General features: G+C 34.3%; 1 protein-coding gene across 2 annotated transcripts in view; it reads right to left on the bottom strand.

The window, feature by feature from the left end:
* The window catches only part of GALNT13 (polypeptide N-acetylgalactosaminyltransferase 13), a 499,222-nt gene that overhangs the window by 360,354 nt on the left and 115,823 nt on the right, over window positions 1-23,045 (bottom strand). The gene's annotated exons all lie outside the window — the stretch shown is intronic.

Here is a 23,045-nt window from a genome sequence, read left to right as displayed (position 1 = left end):
AGCAATAAATCTGGTATACATGTCTAATATCAATGCTTGTGGTAAAATACACAAATTTCTAAAGAGATTTAAAAAATCTCTAAAAAGAGATTTCTAAAAAAATTTCAAATATGATGTAACTAATTGGTTTATACTGAGGGGGTAAAAACAAAAGAATGGCATTTAGCATGAAGAAGGAATTCTTTATTATGCATAAAGTTTTTCTTAGTACTGATAGCATTAAATCTCACCTGAACATTAGCAATGAGCTTCCCATTATTTTAGCTAAAATAAATACCTGTGTTATAGGTGGCATGAAAGATAGATTTGTTTTAAACACATGGGTTTTTCAAGCATTTGCGATAGAGGCAAGTGAAAGCATTAGTGTTACTGTAAGCAGTTTTAGAATATAATACGATCTAAGTATATTTAATTAATTTAAGGATTATATTATACTTAACCTAAAATCAATTCCCTGAAATTTAGTGGGCTTACTTTAGAGTTGTTATTACTGTTTTGTGGATTACAACTCAATTTTAAATAGTCCTTTTCCCATTTAAGATATATCAATTTAATTTTTATAAAACTCAGATAGGATTTGTAGAGTAGAAACTATGTAAGTCAAGATTCTCATTAACTAGTTCAGCAACAAATCCCCCATGTTAAAAATTAGCTTATTGTAGAGAGAATGTCCAGGAAAACAAATGTAAGGAACATAATAACAATAACGTGTAACATTCTTTATTATAATAAAAAGTGACATTTACACATAAAATACTATTTCTGGCCCATTACTGCTTGGGATTCTAAAAACAGCAACCATCAGATAGTGTTTAGGCTAAATTTCTCCAACAGTAAAAACTGAAAAGTGCATTTTCTTTCTTTAGTGTTCTAGAGGCAGCCTCACTCAAACCCTTTCAATATGCCCTCCACTCCCATCAGATGGACAATCTGAAAACACCTGCCCCTTTAGTCCTTAGGTTCAGAATACTGCTCTTCTCCATTCCTGCTGTCCATGGAAACGTCAAGGTTGCGTTATTCATCCTGACACTTAACACTCAGCATTGGCAATCTCCTTTTGTCACTAAAGCCTGTCATCGTCACCCTTTCTCCCACACCATTACTTCTGAAGTCTTCTTCACTTTAGCAGGTACCAAACCAGAACTGCTGTTACTGTCAATGTAATGGGAAATTGCAGGCAGGGATGTCATTACCAGATAAGAAACAGGTGCAGCTTCACTACCAGGGGTGTAAGACCTCATATAAAGGTGAGTCCTGAAAACAGGTATCCACAGATCAGAGAGCAGAAGATGGAAGCAAGATGTCTTTCTCATCTTTCAAGTCCTCCTTCAAAGCCACTCAAGGAAGACTGTTCCTTCTCTAGCTCAGAGAGATGACAAACAACAGTGCACTTATTTCTTGAACCAATCTTTGGATATTTATCATTTGTTCCTTTGAGGGAAGGAGCTGTTTGTTACACTTCATCGTATTCGTCATAATAGGTATGCATATAAGGTATGCTCAAAACACAAGTGTCCCTGCTCATTCAGAAAGCAAGAGCATTAAAGAATTGCAGACACCATTATGTTTAACACCCTTAATTTAAAAGTGAGGAAACACAGGTTCAAAAAAGTTAATCGAATCAGCAATTAGATCAATTTTCAAGGTTTATGAAATGAAAATGAAGAGATTTTAATAGCATACATAAATTTTAACTGCTCTGGTGCATAAAATGGAGAAAATTTCTTGCTTTGAAGCATCAGGACAAATGCCAGCTCAGTCATGTTTATGACCTTAGGTAAGTTATTTTACTTCAGCTTCATTTTGTACAAGATGAAAATAAAATTTGCATATGTTATGTTATGTATAAAACAAAGAAGGAAATTCATGAAATAAACATATATCATAAAATCAGAATCAAGTTCTTCTTCTTTTTTCTTTTAACTCTCAGACCCATGTATATAAGGAACTCCTAAAAGTTAAAAACAAGTCTATACCTAGGGAATCTACCTGGATGGGGAAAAATAAACTGGTTTCTACATTTTAATCTAGAAGCTAGGAAGTAATAACTTAGGCTATCTTAGAAGAAATCTGCCATATTCATAAAGTGCTTAAAGAAATTTTTGGTGTATGAACAGGAAACTGGTTGAAATAGAGCCTTGAGACTAAGAAAACCCAAGGCTCCAGCATACTTCTTTATTGTGGTTCAACCGCAAGTGTCCATTAAAGGTTGAGGCTACTTTATATCGTTAAACACCAGACATATTGTCAAAGCACAAATAAGATAAATCAACGGTCATTGACAATGGCCTACATTCAAAGCAAAGTACATTTGGATCTCTGATAACATTCACATCTGTGAGAAGTTGCTCAATACCATGTGAAAAGTCATTGCAGTGTGAGGTCAAGTGGTATAATTTGAGTGTGGATTACCAGTAAAAAGACTCCTGAACTTCAGTGTTCAAGGTCTATGGCCCGAGTGTTAGGTATGAGTACTTTTGGAATGATAATGCTTCATCCATCATAGTCCATTTTAGTGAGTTGCACTCACTCATGGCAAGGACTAAAACAGAACTGCTGGTGCTGCCACACAGAGCGAAGTGATGGGCAGGGATGTAGATTTTCTGGCAAGAGGACACAAGGACACTCCTTAATCCAAAGTGATACAAGTCACTAGAAGACGGTAAGTCCCGAAGAGATGTAGCTATGGAACACAGAGCAGAAGGTAATAGGGTACAAGAATATCTGCTCGTGTCTTGGGAAGACAGATCTGTATGCCAATACTGTGGTGGTTTCAAATATGGAAACAACGTCGACGGAAAATGAAAGTGAAAACATCAAGAGAAGGGTGTTGGGTGGAGATCAGCACCCAGAAAGAAAGGAAGGAGAGGCTTATATAGAAGATGAGTCTGTAGGCTTTATAACTTCTATGTGAAGTTTTTACTGAAATCAGCTAGATTACAGAGCTTCCTCAGGTGCATCCAGATAGTGAGGACAGAAAACTTGGTCTATGTGTGAGAAGTCTAGGTGAATCTTGGATACACAATAATATAAAATATAATACCAAATGCTTTAATGTAATCACATAGCATGGTGACTTACACTAGAAGCCATGGAAGACATGAAATACTAAACTTTCTTCAAAATCTACTATTTCCTGCCCTCCCTCCCAGAGACTAAATGTGAGGGATCCTGACCTCTTGAGTTTTCCCAAGGAACTGCAAAATTTCCAAACACTGATAAGATGAGCTATTTACTTCAGTTAACATAAGGTCCCAATTTATGAGGAAAAAGAGCTGAAATCATTTGTTTTGATAACATCATGTGAACAGCCAAAGATTAGAGAGGAATACAGGTATCTGTAGAATATGGAAGGGTGCTTTGGGTTCTGTATACCCTGGAATTTGGCCAATATTAATATGTCAAGAGAATCCTTAAAAACTGCGAAGTTATAAATCAAGGATACACTCCTCCCCTTGCCACCTCCATGGAGGGATATCATGTTTTTAAATGATCCCTCACAAAAAAAAAAAAAAAAAAAAGAAAGAAAGAAAAAAAAAAAACATTTGAAAGCTTCTTTCCATTGATTCTGGCTCTAGCATTGAATCATATTTACAGATTGATATCCTAGCCCAAATGCCTTTTATTTTTTTTAAGTTAACTTATTAGAGAGAGAGAGAGAAGGAAAGAAAGGCAGAGAGAGGAAGAGAGAGAATTCCAAGCAGGCTCTGCGCTGACAGCACAGAGCCCTACACAGGGCTTGAGATCATAATCTGAGCCGAAATCCAGAGTCAGACGCTTAATGGACTGGGCCTCCTAGGTGCCCTAAGTGCATTTTAACTTTTCCTTATTGCTACTTAACTCTTTCTTCCCTTTATTTTTTTTTTTTCATTAAAAACTAAGGACCCACTTCAACACCTTGGTTATAAAGGTAATGTAATAAATACTTAATCCTTCCTCCTCTCTGTCTTCTCCCCCCCTTCCCCAGCCTCCAGCTTCATTCAGTTATCAGGGGGTAAGACTAGAAAGGAGTTGCTATATTCTAGTTTATGTCTGGTGAATTTTTACAAGATGAACAGATGTTGCAAGTAAAGTAGTCAAGTTGCCTACGTAAAAATGTCACAGTATACCTCTTTCCCAGCACCCTTTGTTGAAGTGATACTTGCACAGTGTATCAACTCTATGAAATAAAGAACATTAAGAAATCAAACGGATGAAAGGAGTCCAAAGTATTTGAGTACATTATATCCAAACATATCCAAGTCCAAAATACTAATTACCTATAAAAAAACTATATAAACAAAAGGATAAAATGTAATGTTTATTTTGCTCAGTACTCTTTCTCAATTTTGTCAATGTTGTTAAAGACTCTAAGTTTTTTTAAGTTTATTTATTTATTTTGAGAGAACGAGGGAGCACAAGTGGGGGAGGGACAGAGAGAGAGGGAGAGAGAGAATCAAAGCAGGCTCCACACTGTCAGTGCAGAGCCCATCATGGGGCTTGAACCCATGAAACATGAGATCATGACCTGAACCAAAATCAAGAGTCAAACACATAACCAACAGCCACCCAGGTGCCCCTCAATCTAACTTAATTTTACCTCATTTTAACTGTTTATGTTTGATGATATTATTAAAAGGAAACAGTAGTAATCATGTGTAAATTGCTAAAAAGTTATTTTATGTGTTTAAAATTATTATTTTTATCAAGTATCTAAATTAAAAAAAGATCATTTCAATGAATGAAAACTACTTACAAAATGCATTCTGTCAGGATTGAAAAGATCTGCTTTTATTCTGATCCACAAATATTTATCACCACACTGTTTTGGGAATCCCATAAGAACTTCCTTTTCTAAAAGCTCTTTAATGATATCCCATAACATTCATAATTTTTATCTCTCTAATTACAAATTCATCAATAAACATTCTGGTTATTATTCATTTCTCTATATCCAGAAATCTCTTGATGATTAACTCTATGTATGTTGATTATCTTCTACATCCCTCTATGTAACAATAGAGCTCCCAAAAAATTATTCCCAGGTTTGAATATGTTTATGTATTTCTCAAAGCTATAGCCATGGGTTGTAATCATTATAGTCACTTAGCAAAAAAATTAATTTGAAATAATAATAACTACACATGTCATGTGCCAGGCACTATTCTAAGCATCTTATAAACATTAATTAACTCATGTAATCCTCAAAACTCCAAAGATAGGTAGTATTGTTTTCCCCCTATTATTATACTTGAGAAAACCGAGGCACAGGGAGGTAATTTTCCTTAGGTCACACAGCAATCTTAAAATTTAAACACTAGCAATTTGGCTCTAGAGTCAGCTCTCTCAACCACTGCATTCACTGCTTTTCTGTGTGAATGCAAACATGTGTTTAGTAACATATTATCATTTATCTCACATATGCCATGTATTTGGTAGTTTGGACAGATAGAAAAGGGAAGAAAATTAGGACCCCTGTCCACAATAAGTTCATCATATAAATGCATAAAACAAACAGGAAAAACATAAGTACATTTAAATGACCATGAGGCAAAATTACTGTTTTCTGAATCAAGATGTCAACAATAGTAATCAGAGAGATACTTCATCAGTTCTAACATTATTCAGAGATAAGGAAGGATAAAAGAGGAAACTTCAACCAACCTACTTTAATTCTACTTGGATATCTTATAGTTTGCTTGCCTCCTTAAATGGTCTGTCAGTCTGTCTGTCTCTCTGTCTATCATCTATCTATCCATCCACCCATCCAGCCAGCCAGCGAGCCAGCCAGCCACCCACCAACAGTTATAGTATGAGAAATATACTTTCATCTCAGAAAGGAAATGTATGAATCTGAAATGAGAAAAATCATTTTAATTTTCTCTACTTACAGCACAAATTCAATTCATTAAGCATAGATTCTACTGTAACACAAATAGAAGGATTGTACCTGGAGCAAATAAACTAAACAAATAATATTTTATAGATTTGGAGATATTTAGCAAATCAGACGGGCTCAGGTCATGATCTTGTGGTTCATGGGTATAAACCCTACATTGGGCTCTGTGTTGACTGAACAGAGCCTGCTTGGGATTCTCTCTCTCTCTTTTTCTCTCTCTGCTCCTCCTCTACTTGTTCATGCTTATTCTTTCTTTCAAAATAAATAAATATTGTTTAAAAAACTAAAAAAAAAATAAATTTTATAGACTGCTATTTTCACTCAATACTGAACAATTAATATTTCCTCTGGAATTATTTGAAGGCATTTTTTTAAAAAATTACCATTTAAGATTTCTTCACATAGACAGACCATAATATGCTTAACCTTCATTATTATTTCCAGTTTTTCAATGTTAGAAATAAAGTTGGTAGATAAATAATTAAAAATTATGAGTATTTCCAAAGGATAAATTCCTTGATGTCAATGTTAAAATTATTTATAAAATCTTGCTCTATTATTTTAGTTTACTTTCCCTAAACATGTCAATTTAACTATCAGCTATGACAATGCACATTTGACTGCACCTCCATCAAAAATGACTGTTATTTTTTAATCTTTGCCTATTTGGTAGATGTAAATGGTTTCTTATTTTAATCTAAAGTGGTGTTTATTCACAAATAATGTCACAAATAGTATGAAATATATTATTATCATTATATTTATTTTGAGCATCACCTGCTTCAGATCCTGTGATCAGTTCTCTATGTGGAATTTATGTGTCACCTAAGTTTTCCAATTTCAAATGTTAGATGAAAACCGATGGGAACCTTGTAAATATAAGTTGTACGAGAACAACTCCTGAGTCTGGTAAACTTATAAGAGTTTATAAACCAAAAATCCCCTAAAGGTTTTTAGTACATGAATTAGCGATGTTGAAATTAATGAGGTTTTGTAGTTTGTATACTCAGTTGCATTTATAAATTCCCCCATGGAGCACACAAAACAATGAGCACCGAATCTCAGGTCAGAAAATCTTGATCCTTTTCATTGTTACAATAATCGATTCTTAGTGTATATTTTAGTATTCATTGTACTCTAGCTATTAAAACTTCAGAATTATTATTTGGCTTCCCTTAAGAACATTTATTACTATAAATGGTATCTAAAATGAATGAAAGTAGAACAGATTTTCGGGACCATCTTGGGAAACACTACAAATATTAATAATTTTCAATTACAGTATGGAGCAAAGAAGCAAAACCAACTTAGAAATTTACTATGCATTGGAGGTTATTACTAGTCATGTGTTTTGCAGTGAAATCTCTGTTAGTATTTACATGATTAGTATTCTTTACCCAAACTTCCAAAAGCCTTTAATTACTGCCCAGTAGAGCATTTTATAAAATTTGCCTCAAGGTTAACCACTCATCTTGATTTCTTTGACATAGTCTCAGGTTAAAACTAGCCCATGCATTCCATTAGATTTAGCACTTAGAAAAAGGGTCCATGTTTCGACTATAAATTATAGGGCTATTAGGGGCACCTGGGTAGCTCAGTCGGTTAAGCATCCAACTCTTGATTTCGGCTCAGGTCATGATCTCATGGTTTGTGAGTTCAAGTCCCACATCAGGCTCTGTGCTGACAATGCAGAGCCTGCTTAGGATTCTCTCTCTCCATCTCTCTCTGCTTCTCCCCCCATTGTGTCCTCTCCCTCTCTCTCTCTCTCTGTCTCTCAGACTAAACAAATAAACTTAAAAAAATTTTAGGACTATTATATTTATAAAATACTATAAAATGCAAGGTGATTTTTACTGGACATAATTTATTTCCCATCATTGGGCCAGAGCACAGTCCCTGAAACCATAGTTCTTGGACTTACACTCTGCTCCACCATTTATTAAATCTCTGAGCATGGATACGTTACTTAATCTCTGTAGCTCAGTTTTCTCATCTGTAAAATGTGGAACATGCCTGTACCTAAAGCGATAGATTTTTTTTGCTCCTAAATATTGGCCAAGGCTTCTAATAAGAAAGTAATACTTTCCCTTCCCCATAGAAAGCATGATTGATCCTGTGACCTGTGGTAACCATCCACATGGAATTTTCATCCCATTAAGACAGGATTCACCATTTGGATTCTTTTGGTCAAAGCGATGTGAATACCACTTATGCAGAGAAGTTTTAAGAACCATTGTGTGGTTAATGAGGCCCCTGGGTGGCTCAGTCGGTTGAATGGCCGACTTCAGCTCAGGTCATGATCTCCCAGTTTGTGGGTTCGAGGCCGGCGTCAGGCTCTGTGCTGACAACTCAGAGCCTGGAGCATGCTTTCAATTCTGTGTCTCCCTCTCTCTCTGCCCCTCCCCACTCATGCTCTCTCTCAAAAATAAAATAAACATTAAATTATAATCAAAGAGTATCTATTGCTACATTATTTACAATAGCAAAATGTTGGAAATGTATCTGATTCCCAATAATAGGAATTCATTAAATAAATTATAGTATAGCATACATTTAAGTTCTACTTAGGAAACTAAAACTGTTGTAGAAGAATATTAATAACACCTAAAAATGTTAACTTTATTAATACATATCATGTGTATATATCTATGTATCTATATACAGTAATTTCATAAATAATTTAAAATTCAAATATACTAGGTTTCATTTATTGTATGGATGTGGCTGGAAAAAAAAAAGGAGAAAAAAAAAGAAATCTTTCTCATAGCAATGCAGTGCAACAGAAATAGAAAGTACTATGGTGCTGAAAATATTTAGTCTGAGTGTAGAGTGTCCAACCCTCTATATGATTTCAGTTTAGTTGATGAGACACATTTTCCACAATCTACAAAATGGTGATAGTAGTACCCACCTCATTGGGTTGTATGGAAAGGAAACAAAATCATGAAAGTGAAAACCTGATTATTCTCAATAGATGTTAAGATGTTAACACCCACTCATGAAAAAGAAGAGGTATTACACTGTACCAGTGGCAGATGCTTTAGACATCAAGCAAGCAAAACATTTTTTTTTTCAGTTTTTGTGGTTTATCTGCATCTTTTCACCATATAACAAGTTAATGGGAATTTTTTTGTCCTCTCTTTTCCACGCATTTGCCCCAGGGACTGTGCCAAATAGCACTACCCCAATTGGTAATAAGAGTCACTAAGTCTTAAGAGCCTCCTTTTAATTGTCCTGTGTAACTGCCATTTTTATTTTTATTTTTTAATGTTTATTTATGTTTAAGAGAGAGAGAGAGAGAAAGAGAAAGAGTGAAAGGGGAGGGGCAGAGAGAGAAGAAGAGAGAATCCTAAGCAGGCTGTGCACTGACACAGGGGCTTGAACTCACAAATCGTGAGATCATGACCTAATCTGAAATCAAGAATCTATTGCTTCACCGACTGAGCCACTCAGGTGCCCCGCCATTTTTGCTTTTAAGAATAACTTTTTAAAAGACAAAAATGAAACTTTATACAATTGAGATATTCACAAGAGTTGAAGTAGCTCTCAAACCTACAGTCTTAGGATTCTACTCTCTTAAAAATGATTAAGGACCCAAAGAGCATTTTTGTTTGTTTTGGCCATATCTACCAAAAATTACTATACTACAAATTAATACTATAATTTTTAAATTTTAATGTAAAATTAATAAACCTAATCTATATTAATATATAAAACATTTTAATGAAAAATAATTATGTTTTCCAAAATCTAGTGAGAAGAGTAATATTTTGTATGTTAAAAAACTCTGGGGGTGCCTGGGTGGTTCAATCGGTTAAGCGTCTGACTTCGGCTCAGGTCATGATCTTGCGGTTTGTGAGTTCGAGCCCTGCGTCAGGCTCTGTGCTGACAGATCAGGGCCTGGAGCCTCCTTCAGATTCTGTGTCTCCCTCTTTCTCTCTACCCCTCCCCTGTTCACGCTCTGTCCCTCAGTAATAAACATTAAATTTTTTTTTTAATTCTGTAATATTCATCCTAATAAAAAGCAAGCTGTATGTTTGTGTCTACGTTTGAGTTTAATCGCTTACAATAGATTATTTTGGTTACACTGTTTCGCTTCACCCATTTATTCAGTTAGAAAAAGGAATAGTGTTTTTATGGCATTTTCCCTATCACTGTGAATATGCTCTTTTGATATTACATCAAAACTCAACAAGCAAGAGTTTCTTAAAGGTTATTTGCACTGTGGAACTTGAAGCCACAACAATGAATATTTCATACTCAACTAGGTTAAATTTATTGGTCTATCTTGCACTTTGCAGGTTTTTTAAAGCCATGCATAATTTTGCAACATCATGTAATGTAACATCATGCATGGAAAATATGTGCTCATGGAGTTAAGCGGATATTCCAAATGCTGACACATTTCAGATGACATATAAAAAGCAATATATTTGTTTGTACCATCATGACTATCCTCAGAAAAGGATTAAAGTATCCAGTTCACAGTGATGAATGTAAGTTTTCTAAAATTCTAATTTTCACTTGAAAGTCTGAGTTTATCATTGGCAATAAATATTGCTATTTGTTTTCCTTGAGATAAACGATTCACTTCCTATTTCGAGGAAAATGCCTGCCAAGTACCCAACTTTAAAGCCCCATAATTTCTCTGGCAGTCATTCTTCCCATTAAAAATGATGTTCTCTGAAAAAGGTAGCTACTTCAGCTTCCACTCAAACATCTGCACAAGAGCTTTTTCTCCCGACAGTCACTGCATCGACAGCATCAAGTGGAAGTACTTTGCACTTGCTTCCCATTTCATCATAAAACTACCTTCATTTTCGCAAAGGCAACAGCACGATTTGCTGTCTCCATTAGTGCACATGAAATGAGCAAAGAATATCTTAGTATTATCATGAAAAAAATTTTTTGTATCATATATGCTCTGAAGAAGTCTCAGAGGGATCTCTAGAGATCCATAGACTGACTGGATGATCACTGACATCAAGCATCGCATATCCTTACTCCTCTGAGGCAGGTAGGAAATTAGCATACTTTGATCCTTTTAAAAGAAATTTCTCCTGTCTTCACTTAATTATTTTTTTTTTCTTCCCTGATAACTAGTGAACAATTTCCCAATAAAAAATCTGGCCTCAGGTTGCAATGTCATCACCACAGTTTGCAAATGGTGAAGTTGAACCCCACCTCCACCTGCTGTAAGGCTCCACAGGGATAAACAGATGAGTAGCTTCAGTCCTCCATTATTTATGACAGGGCAACAATGTTCTATTGGTTCTGCAAAGCATTTCATCATCTCTTGGGTGAAAACACTATGAATGAAGCAGTGTTAAACAAGGAAATATACCTATGGGCTCTGGACAACTGCTAATCATTATGAGAGGCAGGGCAAGGTTGTGATTTTTTGAGCCAAGTCTTGAATACATGGTGATGAAGAGAAAAGGTTGCAATTAGCCCGTCTCTTTGATAGTAAATAACAGACTGTAAGCTACATGTCAGGGCTTTCCATCACAAAAATAAACACCAGTCATATATACAAGTCCTATGTTCAAACATAATAATCATGCCCATATTAGATCAAGTACAGTGCATTCTCATTATCTGCAATAGCCATGTTCTATAAAGTTGCTGTGAACCCTGAATTAACAAATAGTGAACTATTGTTCTCAGGGGAAATACAGAGTTCTATTCCTGCAAGCCTCTGGTCATAACATGTTTGTCACCAAAAACACTATTTGCATCATATAGGTTCATTTGCTAAAGTCCTTTAAAAATAAGCCAGTCACATTAGCCTTGAAAATCTGCTTACCATATAACTCTCTTCCTGGATAACATTCAGCAGACATTTTTAAAGTTCTACAGCATCCTATCCGCAGAACCTGCCTCACCTGCAAGTCTAGTCCAACATTTTCATGTCGTATCACCCTTTGAAATGTGCAAACCCGCCAGCACTAGCTGAGAAAGTTTTAGTATTTTCCTGACCCTGGGTTACATGGCTGTAAATTTATTTGCTACCGGCTTCACAGCAATGCTATCCACTATGCATTTTATTGGTGATCATCTAATGAACCCACGCGCTTAGCCACTTTCCCATCTTTCTGATGGCTGCATCATTCACTACAGATGTTAGTTTAGCACTTTGCAGAGTGACCTCATGTACAGATCAGCGAATTTCCTCTTCCTTTTTCTGGATGTATCATATTGTTGATTCATTAACACTGAACCCAGGGCCAACATCACCATTACTCATCCTGGAACAAAGCTCATCTAACCCACATATTTACTCCATAAAGCATATCTCAGCCTTCTTACACTTAGGAACGCCAGACAGCACTATGCTCAAGGGCCATTTTCAAAAGTGAAAGTGCCAACAAACCTCACAAAAATGCAAAAAAAACCCAAAAAACTTAGCACTACATAAAGTGCTAAAAGGACACTTATTTACAGCATGAGACAGACTGAAACAGAGCATTACCTTGTTCTCAGATGGCATTTTGTGCATTGGGCAGCTCAAATTTTTGTTGTTCTGTGTATATGCAAGAATGAGTGGGAAACTGTCATTAAGTATTAGATTTGTGATTACAAATACAATTTAGTGAGTAGGTAAACTCACAAAGAATTCATGATTAATGAGGATTGACTGTACCTAAACAGTATTTAAAGTTCAAAGGTATTTGGAATTACAAAAATGGTACAAGCAAAACCAAAGAAAAAAAACTCCAAGTGTATTTTCTTTCTGTAAGTAATAAAAGTGTTCATCTATAAACTCCTATTTTTTAGGGACATATGATATTGTGGTGGAGTTAAAGGTAATAAAGTAGCTTGTTACACATGGTGTAACATTAAAAATCCAGAAACTGTGGACAATTTTAAATATGAGCTCTTCATCCAAATGCCAACAACTCTCAAGATAGGTCTAATTAAAGAAAATAAACTTCAATTATTTCAGTTTTTTTTAAATGTTTATTTACTTTTGAGAGAGAGAGAGGCAGAATGTGATCAGGGGAGGGGAAGAGAGAGGGAGACACAGAATCTCAAGCAGGCTCCAGACTCTGAGCTGTCGACACAGAACCCGACATGGGGCTTGAACTCACAGACCGTGAGATCATGACCTGAGCCGAAGTCAAACGCTCAACCGACTGAGCTACCCAGGCGCCCCTTCCCCTTATTTCAGTTTTTAGTATTGAATAAAACATGGGTAGAGAAGCCATGATGTTTGCATTAATGAAGATAAAGTGCCAACTTGCAACAAAAAAGTCATAAATCAGAAAACATTTCTGAAGCATTAAATTTCATTTTGAAAATCATTTTTGAAAAATTAGTTTTTCTTTACTGTGACTGATTATAGATGTTTTAGAAAAGGCAAATAAACATAAAAATATAATTTGCAGAAAATCCTTATTCTTGTCCACTTTAAACAATTCATAAGTATGTTAAGATCTCTTTATTGAGGTGCCTGGGTGGCTCAGTCAGTTGAGCATCTGACTTTAGCTCAGGTCATGGTCTTCACGAGTTCGAGCCCTGTGTTGGGCATGCTGCTGTCAGCCCAGAGCCTGCTTTGGATCCTCTGTCTCCCTTTCTCTCTGCCCTTCCCTTGCTTGTGCTGTCTCAAAAATAAATAAACATTAAAAGGATTTTTTAAAAAGATATCTTTATTAAGAGCTAAGTGACAAAACCTTTCTTATCTCAAACTTGAATCTTTATCACAATAGGAAAGAGGAAAGGTTAGTAGATTATTATTTTTTTCTCTTTTTGGTGACTTTTAACAGTTTCTTTGTATCTTTTATCAAGTCCTTTCATATTCTTTATTAAAGGATGCCAGCCTTTTACTTCATCCCTATTACTCTCTTCTATGTCTCGTTTTGATGCTAATTTAGATTAAGCCTTTTTGAGTCAACTATTTTATATGGGATTATCAAAAAATAGAACTATATGATGGTATCATGTGAAGTCTCAGAAATTTAGAAATCATCTTATATAATGAGGTTTCCCTTATTTAGTGACAAAGAAGGAACATGAAAGATCCTCCTTTCATTTCTTCTTTACTCCTACACCAAGTAAAGAACTCTGTTTTGTGATAGGCTCAATAAATGTAGATTTCTAAATTCTTGGATGGCAGCTCAGTTATGAATCCCCTTAAATTTAAATGTAGAGTAACATATCAAGCACCTATAGGAACAGCCCTCATTTATATTCCTTCACTCTCAATAAGGAAAGTTCCAGGATCCTAAATTCTGGGTCAGTCATGTTGCTGGTCTTAATTATGCATTCTAATAAAATTTTCTCAATAATGAGATTTAAGTGTCACAGATTCATCAACGATTTGTTGAATATCTAACATGTGTGGTGAATTGTGCAAACCATCTGAAATAGAAAATGAATGATACTATATATGTCTCTCAATGGTCATTTTCAAGTTAATTTTTATGTGTAGAAAGAAGGAATCACCATTTTCATTAAAAGATTGCCCTTTCCCCAATATATATGTGTTGATCTATTTCTATACTATACAGCCTATACTACTGGCTGACTTTTTGATCCTTGAGCTAATCCCATACTCTATTAACTTCTTTAACTTTATGATGAGTCCTGAAATCTGATAGCATGTGTTCTTAAAGAGTATTCTAGCTATACTATGTTCTTTGAATTTCCATGTAAATATTAGAATTTTCTAATGTCCATCAAAGTGAAAACAATAGTTGGATATAGATTAGAATAGTAATAAATCTATAGATCAATTATATTCTTCATTTAATTAGGTCTTCACTAAATTCTACAAGTAATATTTTAAAGCATTACTTAAGGAATGCCTCACGCATATAGTAAGTTCATGCTTGGATATTTTATGTTTGCATGCTATTATAGATGGTATTTTTAAAATTTCATTTTACCATTTTTTGTCACTAGGATATAAAAGTAGAAGTGACTTTTATATATTGACCTGAATCTATAGTTGACCATTCTGGAGCTTTTTTATTCTTTCTGCAGTTATATGCTTTCATTTGGATTTATTTTCCTTCAAGGCAAAGAAATGTCTTTAGCATTTCTGGTAGTGAAAGTTGCTACAGAGTTTTCTTTTTGAAAAAATATTTATTTTTGTTTAAACATATTTGCTTACAAATATTTGTTTAAAATATTTGTTTAAAAAATATTTATTTTGTACAAATTTTTGAAAAACAGAGAGTTAAGTATAGAATTCCTTGTTAACTTTTTTTTCTCTTTTGGCCCTTTAAAGACATCATTTCATGTTTTCTTGTATCTGTAAGAAAGAGTCAGTTGTCAGTCTTACTGTTGCTTTTATAAATGTAATGCATATATTTTACTCTGGGTATTTTCAAGATTTCCTTTTTATGATTAGCTTCCAATATTTGGCTCCATTGAGGCTTGGCCATGTTTTCTTTATATTTACACTGCTTACAGATTGATAAATTTCTTAAGTCTGTAGATTGATGTTTTTCATCAGATTTGGAAAAAAAGGCTTATTAGGCACTATTTTTCTAATATTGCTTCTGTCCCATTCTGTCTCTCTCTTTTCTTTCTGTGATCTTAATCATTTGTATTTTTATCTCCCTTGGCTGCATGATGATCTCTAACAATATTACTTTCTTTTTCTTCTTCTTTTTAAAAATTTATTTATTTTTAAATGTTATTTAAATTCATATACACTAACATATAATGTAATAATGGTTTCAGAATAGAATTTAGGGATTCATCACTTACATACAATACTCAGTACTCATCCCAAGTGCCCTCCTTAATAGCCATCATCCATTTAGCCCATCCCCCTCAACCCACCTCCCCTCCAGCAATCCTTAGTTTGTTCTCTGTATTTAAGAGTCTCTTATGGTTTGCCTCCCTCTCTTTGTTTTTTAATCTTATGCTTCAGGGTGTATGCTTTCCATTAGCCTGATGTGAGTTCACTATTTCTGTCTTCTGCTGTATCTAGATTTCAGTTAATTCTCATCCAATGAAGTTTTAATTTCACAGATTGCATTTTTCAGTTCTAACATGTCCATTTGATGTTTCACACATATTTAAATTTTAAACTGCATCACCACGTGTAAGACAAGTTAGATCAAGTTGGCACTGTTCCATGCTCTATTCCTCTACCAAAGTTTACTGTCTCTTTTGAGTGGCCATCATGTATAATACAACTATACTAAAGGCTATAACTATCTTTGGGTACCTGCAAAACTGTTCCTTCCCTTTGTTTAGGAAGTATAATAACCAACCTTGGCCTGGCGAGCCTACTCTCTAAGATTCACTATCTCTTACTGGTTTCCTTTAATCCAGCCCACACCTTTGTAAATATTCCCTTTATTTAGCTTTCCCCATTCACTCTTTTTCAGTGTGTTATCTTTTTCTTGCAGGAATCTTGTCTGCAAGATTCATACATAATACTAATGGGGAAAAAAACTATAAAAAAAGTAATGTATTTAAATACTTAAAATATTTTCAAAATAGTATATCACAAAAAAATGCAACTTAGAGCAGTGAAATAGTATGAAAAATTAATCATTTTGAAATATCTGTATGGGCTGTTTTACAGATGAAAAATAGATGAAACTAGTTTAATCATGTTAAAAAGTATCACATTTCTCAAAAGATTTCTATAGAGTATCTTAACATAATAGTGCATATACAATTTGGTAGGAATTAAATATTTATATGTGGATACCAAAGGCAATGCCTTAACAACAAAATGGAGTCCACGCTATTTCTGATCACGTCTTCATATTGTAAATTCTTATCACTTAACTTTTATCACTCTCTTGCAGCCAGGGTCAAGACCCTAAAGACTATTCTCACGAAAAGAAGTTGCAAAATTTTGACTTAAGTACAAAACCATGACTATTCTTCCTAGTTTTTCTTCATCTTTCCTCTATTTTTTCTCAAAATATTCTATTTATATTCTATAACCAAATCCACCTGAATACAGCCACTGAATATTAACATCAGCAAGTTAGATAAAAGGGAACGTTTTCTTTCATTGAGTTTATGATAACTCCATCTTTCAGTTGTTCGGTCTCAAAACTTTGCAGTCATCCCTTGATTCCTCTCTTGGTCTCACAACACAAATCCTATCCATCAACAAAAACTATTAGTTCTGACTTTAAAACATAAAATCTGACTACTTGTCACCTACTCTACTGCTCCACCTTCTCTCACCTAAATTACTATAATAGTCTATTGGTATTATTTATTCTATGTGGCCTCCATCAAAGTTTATTCTTAACACAATGGCCAGGTCATCCCTTTAAATGTAAAACAGACTATGTCACACTTACTCTCAAAACTCTACAATTATTCCTCAAAGTAAAAACCAAAGTCTATAATTGCTTCAAACCCCTGTGTGATCTTGTTCCCATTACCTCTTTAAACTCACTGCCTACTAATTTCCAACAGTTTCCTCTCCTCTAGCCATACTGGCCTCCTAACCGCTCCTCAAAGGCACAAGGCATGATGCCACCTTGACACTAGCTGTTCTCACTGCCCATTGTTATCAACTACCAAATAGCCACAGGACAAACATTTGCTCAATGTCACTGCTTCAGTGAGGCTGAACCATACCTCCAACTTAATATTTGTAAGATGTTCCTCATCCCACCACTTCCTAACCCCCTCTCTTTTCTAACTTTTTCTTGTTCCACAAGGGTCATTGCCTTATAACTTTCTGTATCATTCATGCATTGCACTCATTATTGACGGCCTCCTGTGACTCAAGTGCAATGACTGGCACTAACCAAATTTTCAATAAATGTTTATTAAATGAATTGATGAGTTATTCAACAAATGTGTATTGAAATGCCTTCAGAATTGTTGGATACTCTAAAAGTATTTTTTTAATGAACATTTACTCTGTAGATTAACCACAAAATCGAAATGACATTGAAATCACAGGGTTGCCTGGATGGCTCAATCAATTAGGCGTCCGACTCTTGATTTTGGCTCAGGTCAAGATCTCACAGTTCATGAGTTCAAGCCCCACATCTGGCTCCTGCTGACAATGCAGAGCCTGCTTGGGATTCTCTCTCTCCTTCTCTCTCTGACCCTCCCACCCTCTTTAAATAAATAAATAAACTTAAAAATAATGATATTATATGATTTTATCACAATTTTTTTAAATTTCTGAGTAAATTCTATTAAATATTTCTGCACAAATATTTCAAACATAAAAAAATGAAAGATTTCCTTGTCATTGGTCCCTCTTGTCTCTGTTCTATACTCCCATCTTAGCTCCCAGCTGGATTAGGTGGCCGACTTCTCTTTGCTCCACCATGTCACTTGATATATTTAATTGGGGTTATCTGTTAATGTGTCTATTCCACAATTGTTTATGAAACTTCCTAGGCAATGTCTATTATATTCTCCTTGATTTCTCCAGCATTTAAAGTCAGCACTGTGTAAATATTTAAAGAATAACAGGGAGAAAAAAAGAGAATAAGAAAATGCACAGACTTCTGTCAATGTACAATTGTTCCAAATTTTAAAAAAATTTACAAAAGAACTAATTTTCCTTCTTGCCTTTTTCTTAATGTTTCTTTAGTTTTAAGTAATCAGGTAAAAGAAACCCATACACAAGCCCAGTTAAAAGGATCAGAACTCAATCTAAGACTAAAATATATATTCCTCATTTTTTGTAATGTTTTAGTTTTACATCTAGGTAATTGACTACTTTCAAAATAATATAAATATGCTAACACTTTTACTGTTTTGACACTCTTTATCATCCTTAAAATATCATGAAAAATTTATTAGAGTTTGTACCAAATTCAGGGAATCTAGGCAAAGTGTTTTAAGCAAAGACATATTTAAGTGTTTAACTAAAATTTGAGCTGTTCTTATCATCAGTATCAGCTATAGGCTTGATTCCAAATTCCCATTTATTTAATGATGACTCTACCATCAATAACTTTAAGTATGGCAAGAAGAAAGATTGAAAATTAATTCAAGTACAAAGAACTCAAGGATTTTTTAAGTACTATAAAAAACACCTGATGTATGCATGAATCTAAAGTTATCAGAGCAGTGAAATTGATCAACTAATCTATTAACTATGTCCTAGGATAGGTTGATCAATATCTTGCCTTAGATTAAAAATGGAAGGATGCTACTATGATATTTCTATGATGAATAAGGTAAACCTAGCTATCCAGCCATACTTAAATTATTATAAGAAAACAAAATGTATTGTAGATTGGGGATTTATTTATTTATTTTTTAACAAGTTAGAAGACATATTTGAAGAATGGCAAACTCAACAGAATTATACTGGCTTTGCAGCAACATGTTTTCAATTATCTTTTACATAGAAGAATAATTCTTTTCTTATCTTTTCACATTTGATAATATAAAAAGATTCCCAACTCTAAGAAATAGGAGAAAATCAGCTTAATACATTTTTCTTACCTAAGCTTTTAGCTTTATGGGAGATCAGGAATTCTCACATGAAAAAAACCTTTCACAAAATTATAACACAAAGATAAAACTTAATATTGGCCTATTTAACAGTAAAATTTAGATTTCAATTAATCTCCTTTGCCTGAGGGGACAAGTCAATACTTGACCCAGTAGATAGATATATTATGTATTAAAGTTGGAGAATGGCCATTAGATCACAACCCGATTGCCTTTGTTCTGGTTAGGTCACAAGTCTCCAAAAGGTCTACTTCAAAATAGAGAATGGATTTGAAACTAGAAATTTAACAAAAGTATATTTGTGAGTACTGCCACTTGCTTGCCTTACTGCTGTCTTTGTAGTTAGCTCCTTAGTTTTAAAAGTAAATCCCATTTGTTTTTCTCAGACTATTCTAATTGCATGGAACAGCATCCCTCCTCCTATCCCTAGAGCTTTCTTCCTTAAAATTGCACCTCTAGGATACTTCCTCCAATTAGTCACTCCCATTCTTAAAGCTGAAACTCAACACAATCTTGTAATTATGTGCTTATCTCTGTTTTAATGATTATACATTTGTTTTGTCTCCGAAAATGTGTATATGTTACAGAGGCAGGAATATGTTTAAATTACTATGAATGCTGTGGTCAGATAATAAATTCCAGATGGGTAATGAACTGACCAGACACCCATAAAAAAGGCATTGTATTTACTTCAATCCATACACAACCGTAAGTAATACCATGAAAAATACTGGTTCAATTAAAAAGAAGAAAAGAAAAGTAGCTACGTGTTGGAAAACATGGCTCCAGCGGGAGGACTCCTGCTATGAGAACAAATGCATCAAAAATATCCTGCCTTCTCATAGGTGGAGCTTCCACTTCCACGTGGTAGCTGTACCTACAAAAGTGAAGTAGCAAAATAAAACATTATATGATAAAAATCCCTACTTATGAGGGAAATCATACGAGTAGAGAAATAATTATGTGGGATTTACTGAACCAGAGAGTCTAGATCCTTGATCAAACCTCCAATTAATTTTGCCTAAAGAGAGCAATTTGTCATATATATGCAAAGGGTTACAATAGGAGTTCTTTTACTTTTAACAAAGTTATGTCTCACATCATATTTTACCAATATAATTAGAAACTGAATATGTCACACCGTGCACGTAATCCTACAGAACATTTAAAGATCATTTTAAGGTGTGCTTATAATTTCTAATTTCTTAGATATTTTATTATGGATATCATGTTCACTTCATAAAGCTTCCTATGAAGAAACTTCTACCAATAAGTTTGTTGTCAGCTTGATCCCCTCCCCCCACATTCAAGTTTCTCTGTTGGCTACCAGTATGCATTCTTCAAATGATGTTATAAATGAAAGAATAAGGCACCCACGCTCCTCTCTGCCAAGAAAGGAGCCAGTAAAGAAAGGGGAAACTACTGTGCGAATATTTGTACCCAGAAAGATAATTTCTGAGGAATTATGCATATGTCTGCCAAGGTTTTAAAATGGAAATAAGCATTTCTTTCCTATTTAACATAGGGTTTTTTTAAGAGAAAAACAAAATATTTCATGAATAAATTTCTTAAACACTGGAATAAGTAATCAGTTGGCAGTTACTTTCATGGCGGAGTTTACAGTCATTTTATCACAAGATCTTCCATCTTTGCTCCTCATGTCGACAGTAGCAGAGTCAGAGGTCACTTCAGAGCATGAAAATAAAAACAATTATTTGAAAATAACAATGCACTTGTTCAGAAAGCATTCTGGGAAAAAAAATAAGGAAAAAGCCTAAAAACCATTGTGGGGGGAGGGGTTGGGAAACATAAAAAAAGAAAATCAAGAAAAAGAACTAAACCTGTACCATAAAAAGGAAACAGTCACATATATGGAAAACTTCCTCGCATCCTATAGATTCAAATGATAAAATATGAAAAGTGAATCCATTTGGAAAAAAAAGTTCCATGTCATTTGCAACAACATGGATGGATCTAGAGGGTATTATGCTAAGTGAAATCAGTCAGAGAGAGACAAATAGCATATGATTTCACTCATATGTGCGATTTAAGAAATAAAACAGATGAACACACTAAAAAAGAAACAGACTCTTAAGTACAGAGTGTTGATGATTACTGATGGAGGTGGGGGTGGATGGGTGAAATAAATGAAGGGGATTAAGGGTACACCTATCATAAGCACTGAGTAATCTATAGAATTTTTGAATCACTACATTGTACACCAGAAACTAATATAACACTGTATGTTAATTACACTGGAATTATTTTGTTTTAAGTTCCATGCAAGAACAATGCATTGTATTCCTATGTAGAGAGAAAATGCAAGGGCGAAAAATATTGAGTATAAAATAAAGAGAAAATAAATAAATCAGAATTCCTCAGACAAAAAAAGTGATAAAAGGAGACAGTTGTGTCCAGAACCTGGCATTTATCTGTAGGTAAAATAATAGGAAATATCTCAATTCTGTTAAATGCGTTTATCATCATCCAAAACATAGTGAGACACATGCACTATCAATTTCTAGAAGGAAAGGAAAGTCAGGAAAAGAAATTAAAAAAGAGCATTTACATAAAAAAATGACTCTCAACACTGGGCTTTCATTCACTGTGGACCCAGATTCAAAGTATAGATTTCTTTAAATTCTATTTATTTAAAACGAAGCCACAAAGCCACAAATTACCTAAACCCTTTACTAGTATCCTGTTATCTACAAATATCCACTCCACGGTTTGATACACAATCTAAATGCCCTGATGCAAAAATGTTCAATGTGGTATCTGCCTGAGCTTGGGAGGCAAGGTAGTCCTATAGAAAGAGAATGTGTTTTAAATAAAAACAAGCTAAATTTATTCAATAATTATGTGCTCAACACTATTATTTATATTATTTAATATTAATCCTATGGGATAAGAATTATCATTACAACTAATTTGAAAAACTGTGGTATAAATTAGTTAAGTGATTTGCCCAAGGATGTACCTCCTGAAGGCTGAGGGAGGTGAGAAGAATGTGAATTTAAGCTAAGGCTGAGCTCTTAAACATTAAGCTTCATGAGCTAAAGAGTTAACCTGGCAACTAACTAGCTATGCAAATTATTTAAACTTTATTAGATATGCCTCAGTTTCCCTTAATCATAAAATTTGCCTCAAATGTTTGTAACAATAGCTAAATTCTCTAGGTCTCAAACAGAGACCATTTGAATTAAGTAGTATCAAAGAGTGATTCAGCTTAAGGCAATATGACAACAGGAGATCTTTTCTCTTAAAAAACAAACTTTTGCTTCCTTTTGTCTTCATATTTATTCAATACATTCACTTGTCTGCAAGGATATGAAAGAATATTTTTCTGCCTGAATCTGTGAGTGTAAAGAAAGAAGCCATGCAAGACATGACTCTTCTTCACTAAATAAGCCACAAAGTGGATGATCAATTGTCATTTTGATCAGCCAAGGCCAGTTTACCTCTTGCAGGCTAATTCAGCCATGTCCCTTGCCCATTTACCATTTGCATCGAAGTAGAAACACCCACTCCCCAATAATGCTTCACCTCTCAGACATCTTAAGATAGAGATATCCATAATAGAACCTAGATAAGGCATCAGTTGTGCTAACATTGGTCTTTACCCTCCAATCTTCTATTTAAACCATAGTTTATTTAACATTATTCATGTAATTCTGGTCCCAAGGTAATCAGAAGTGATATCCTTTTCCCAAAGAATATAAAATACTTAATTTTTTTTAAATTTTTTTAA

The sequence above is a fragment of the Panthera tigris genome, chromosome C1 (genome assembly GCF_018350195.1).
Source record: "Panthera tigris isolate Pti1 chromosome C1, P.tigris_Pti1_mat1.1, whole genome shotgun sequence".
NCBI lineage: Eukaryota > Metazoa > Chordata > Mammalia > Carnivora > Felidae > Panthera > Panthera tigris.
The sequence above is the reverse complement of the archived record's forward strand: the minus strand, read 5'-3'. Positions and strand labels throughout refer to the sequence as shown.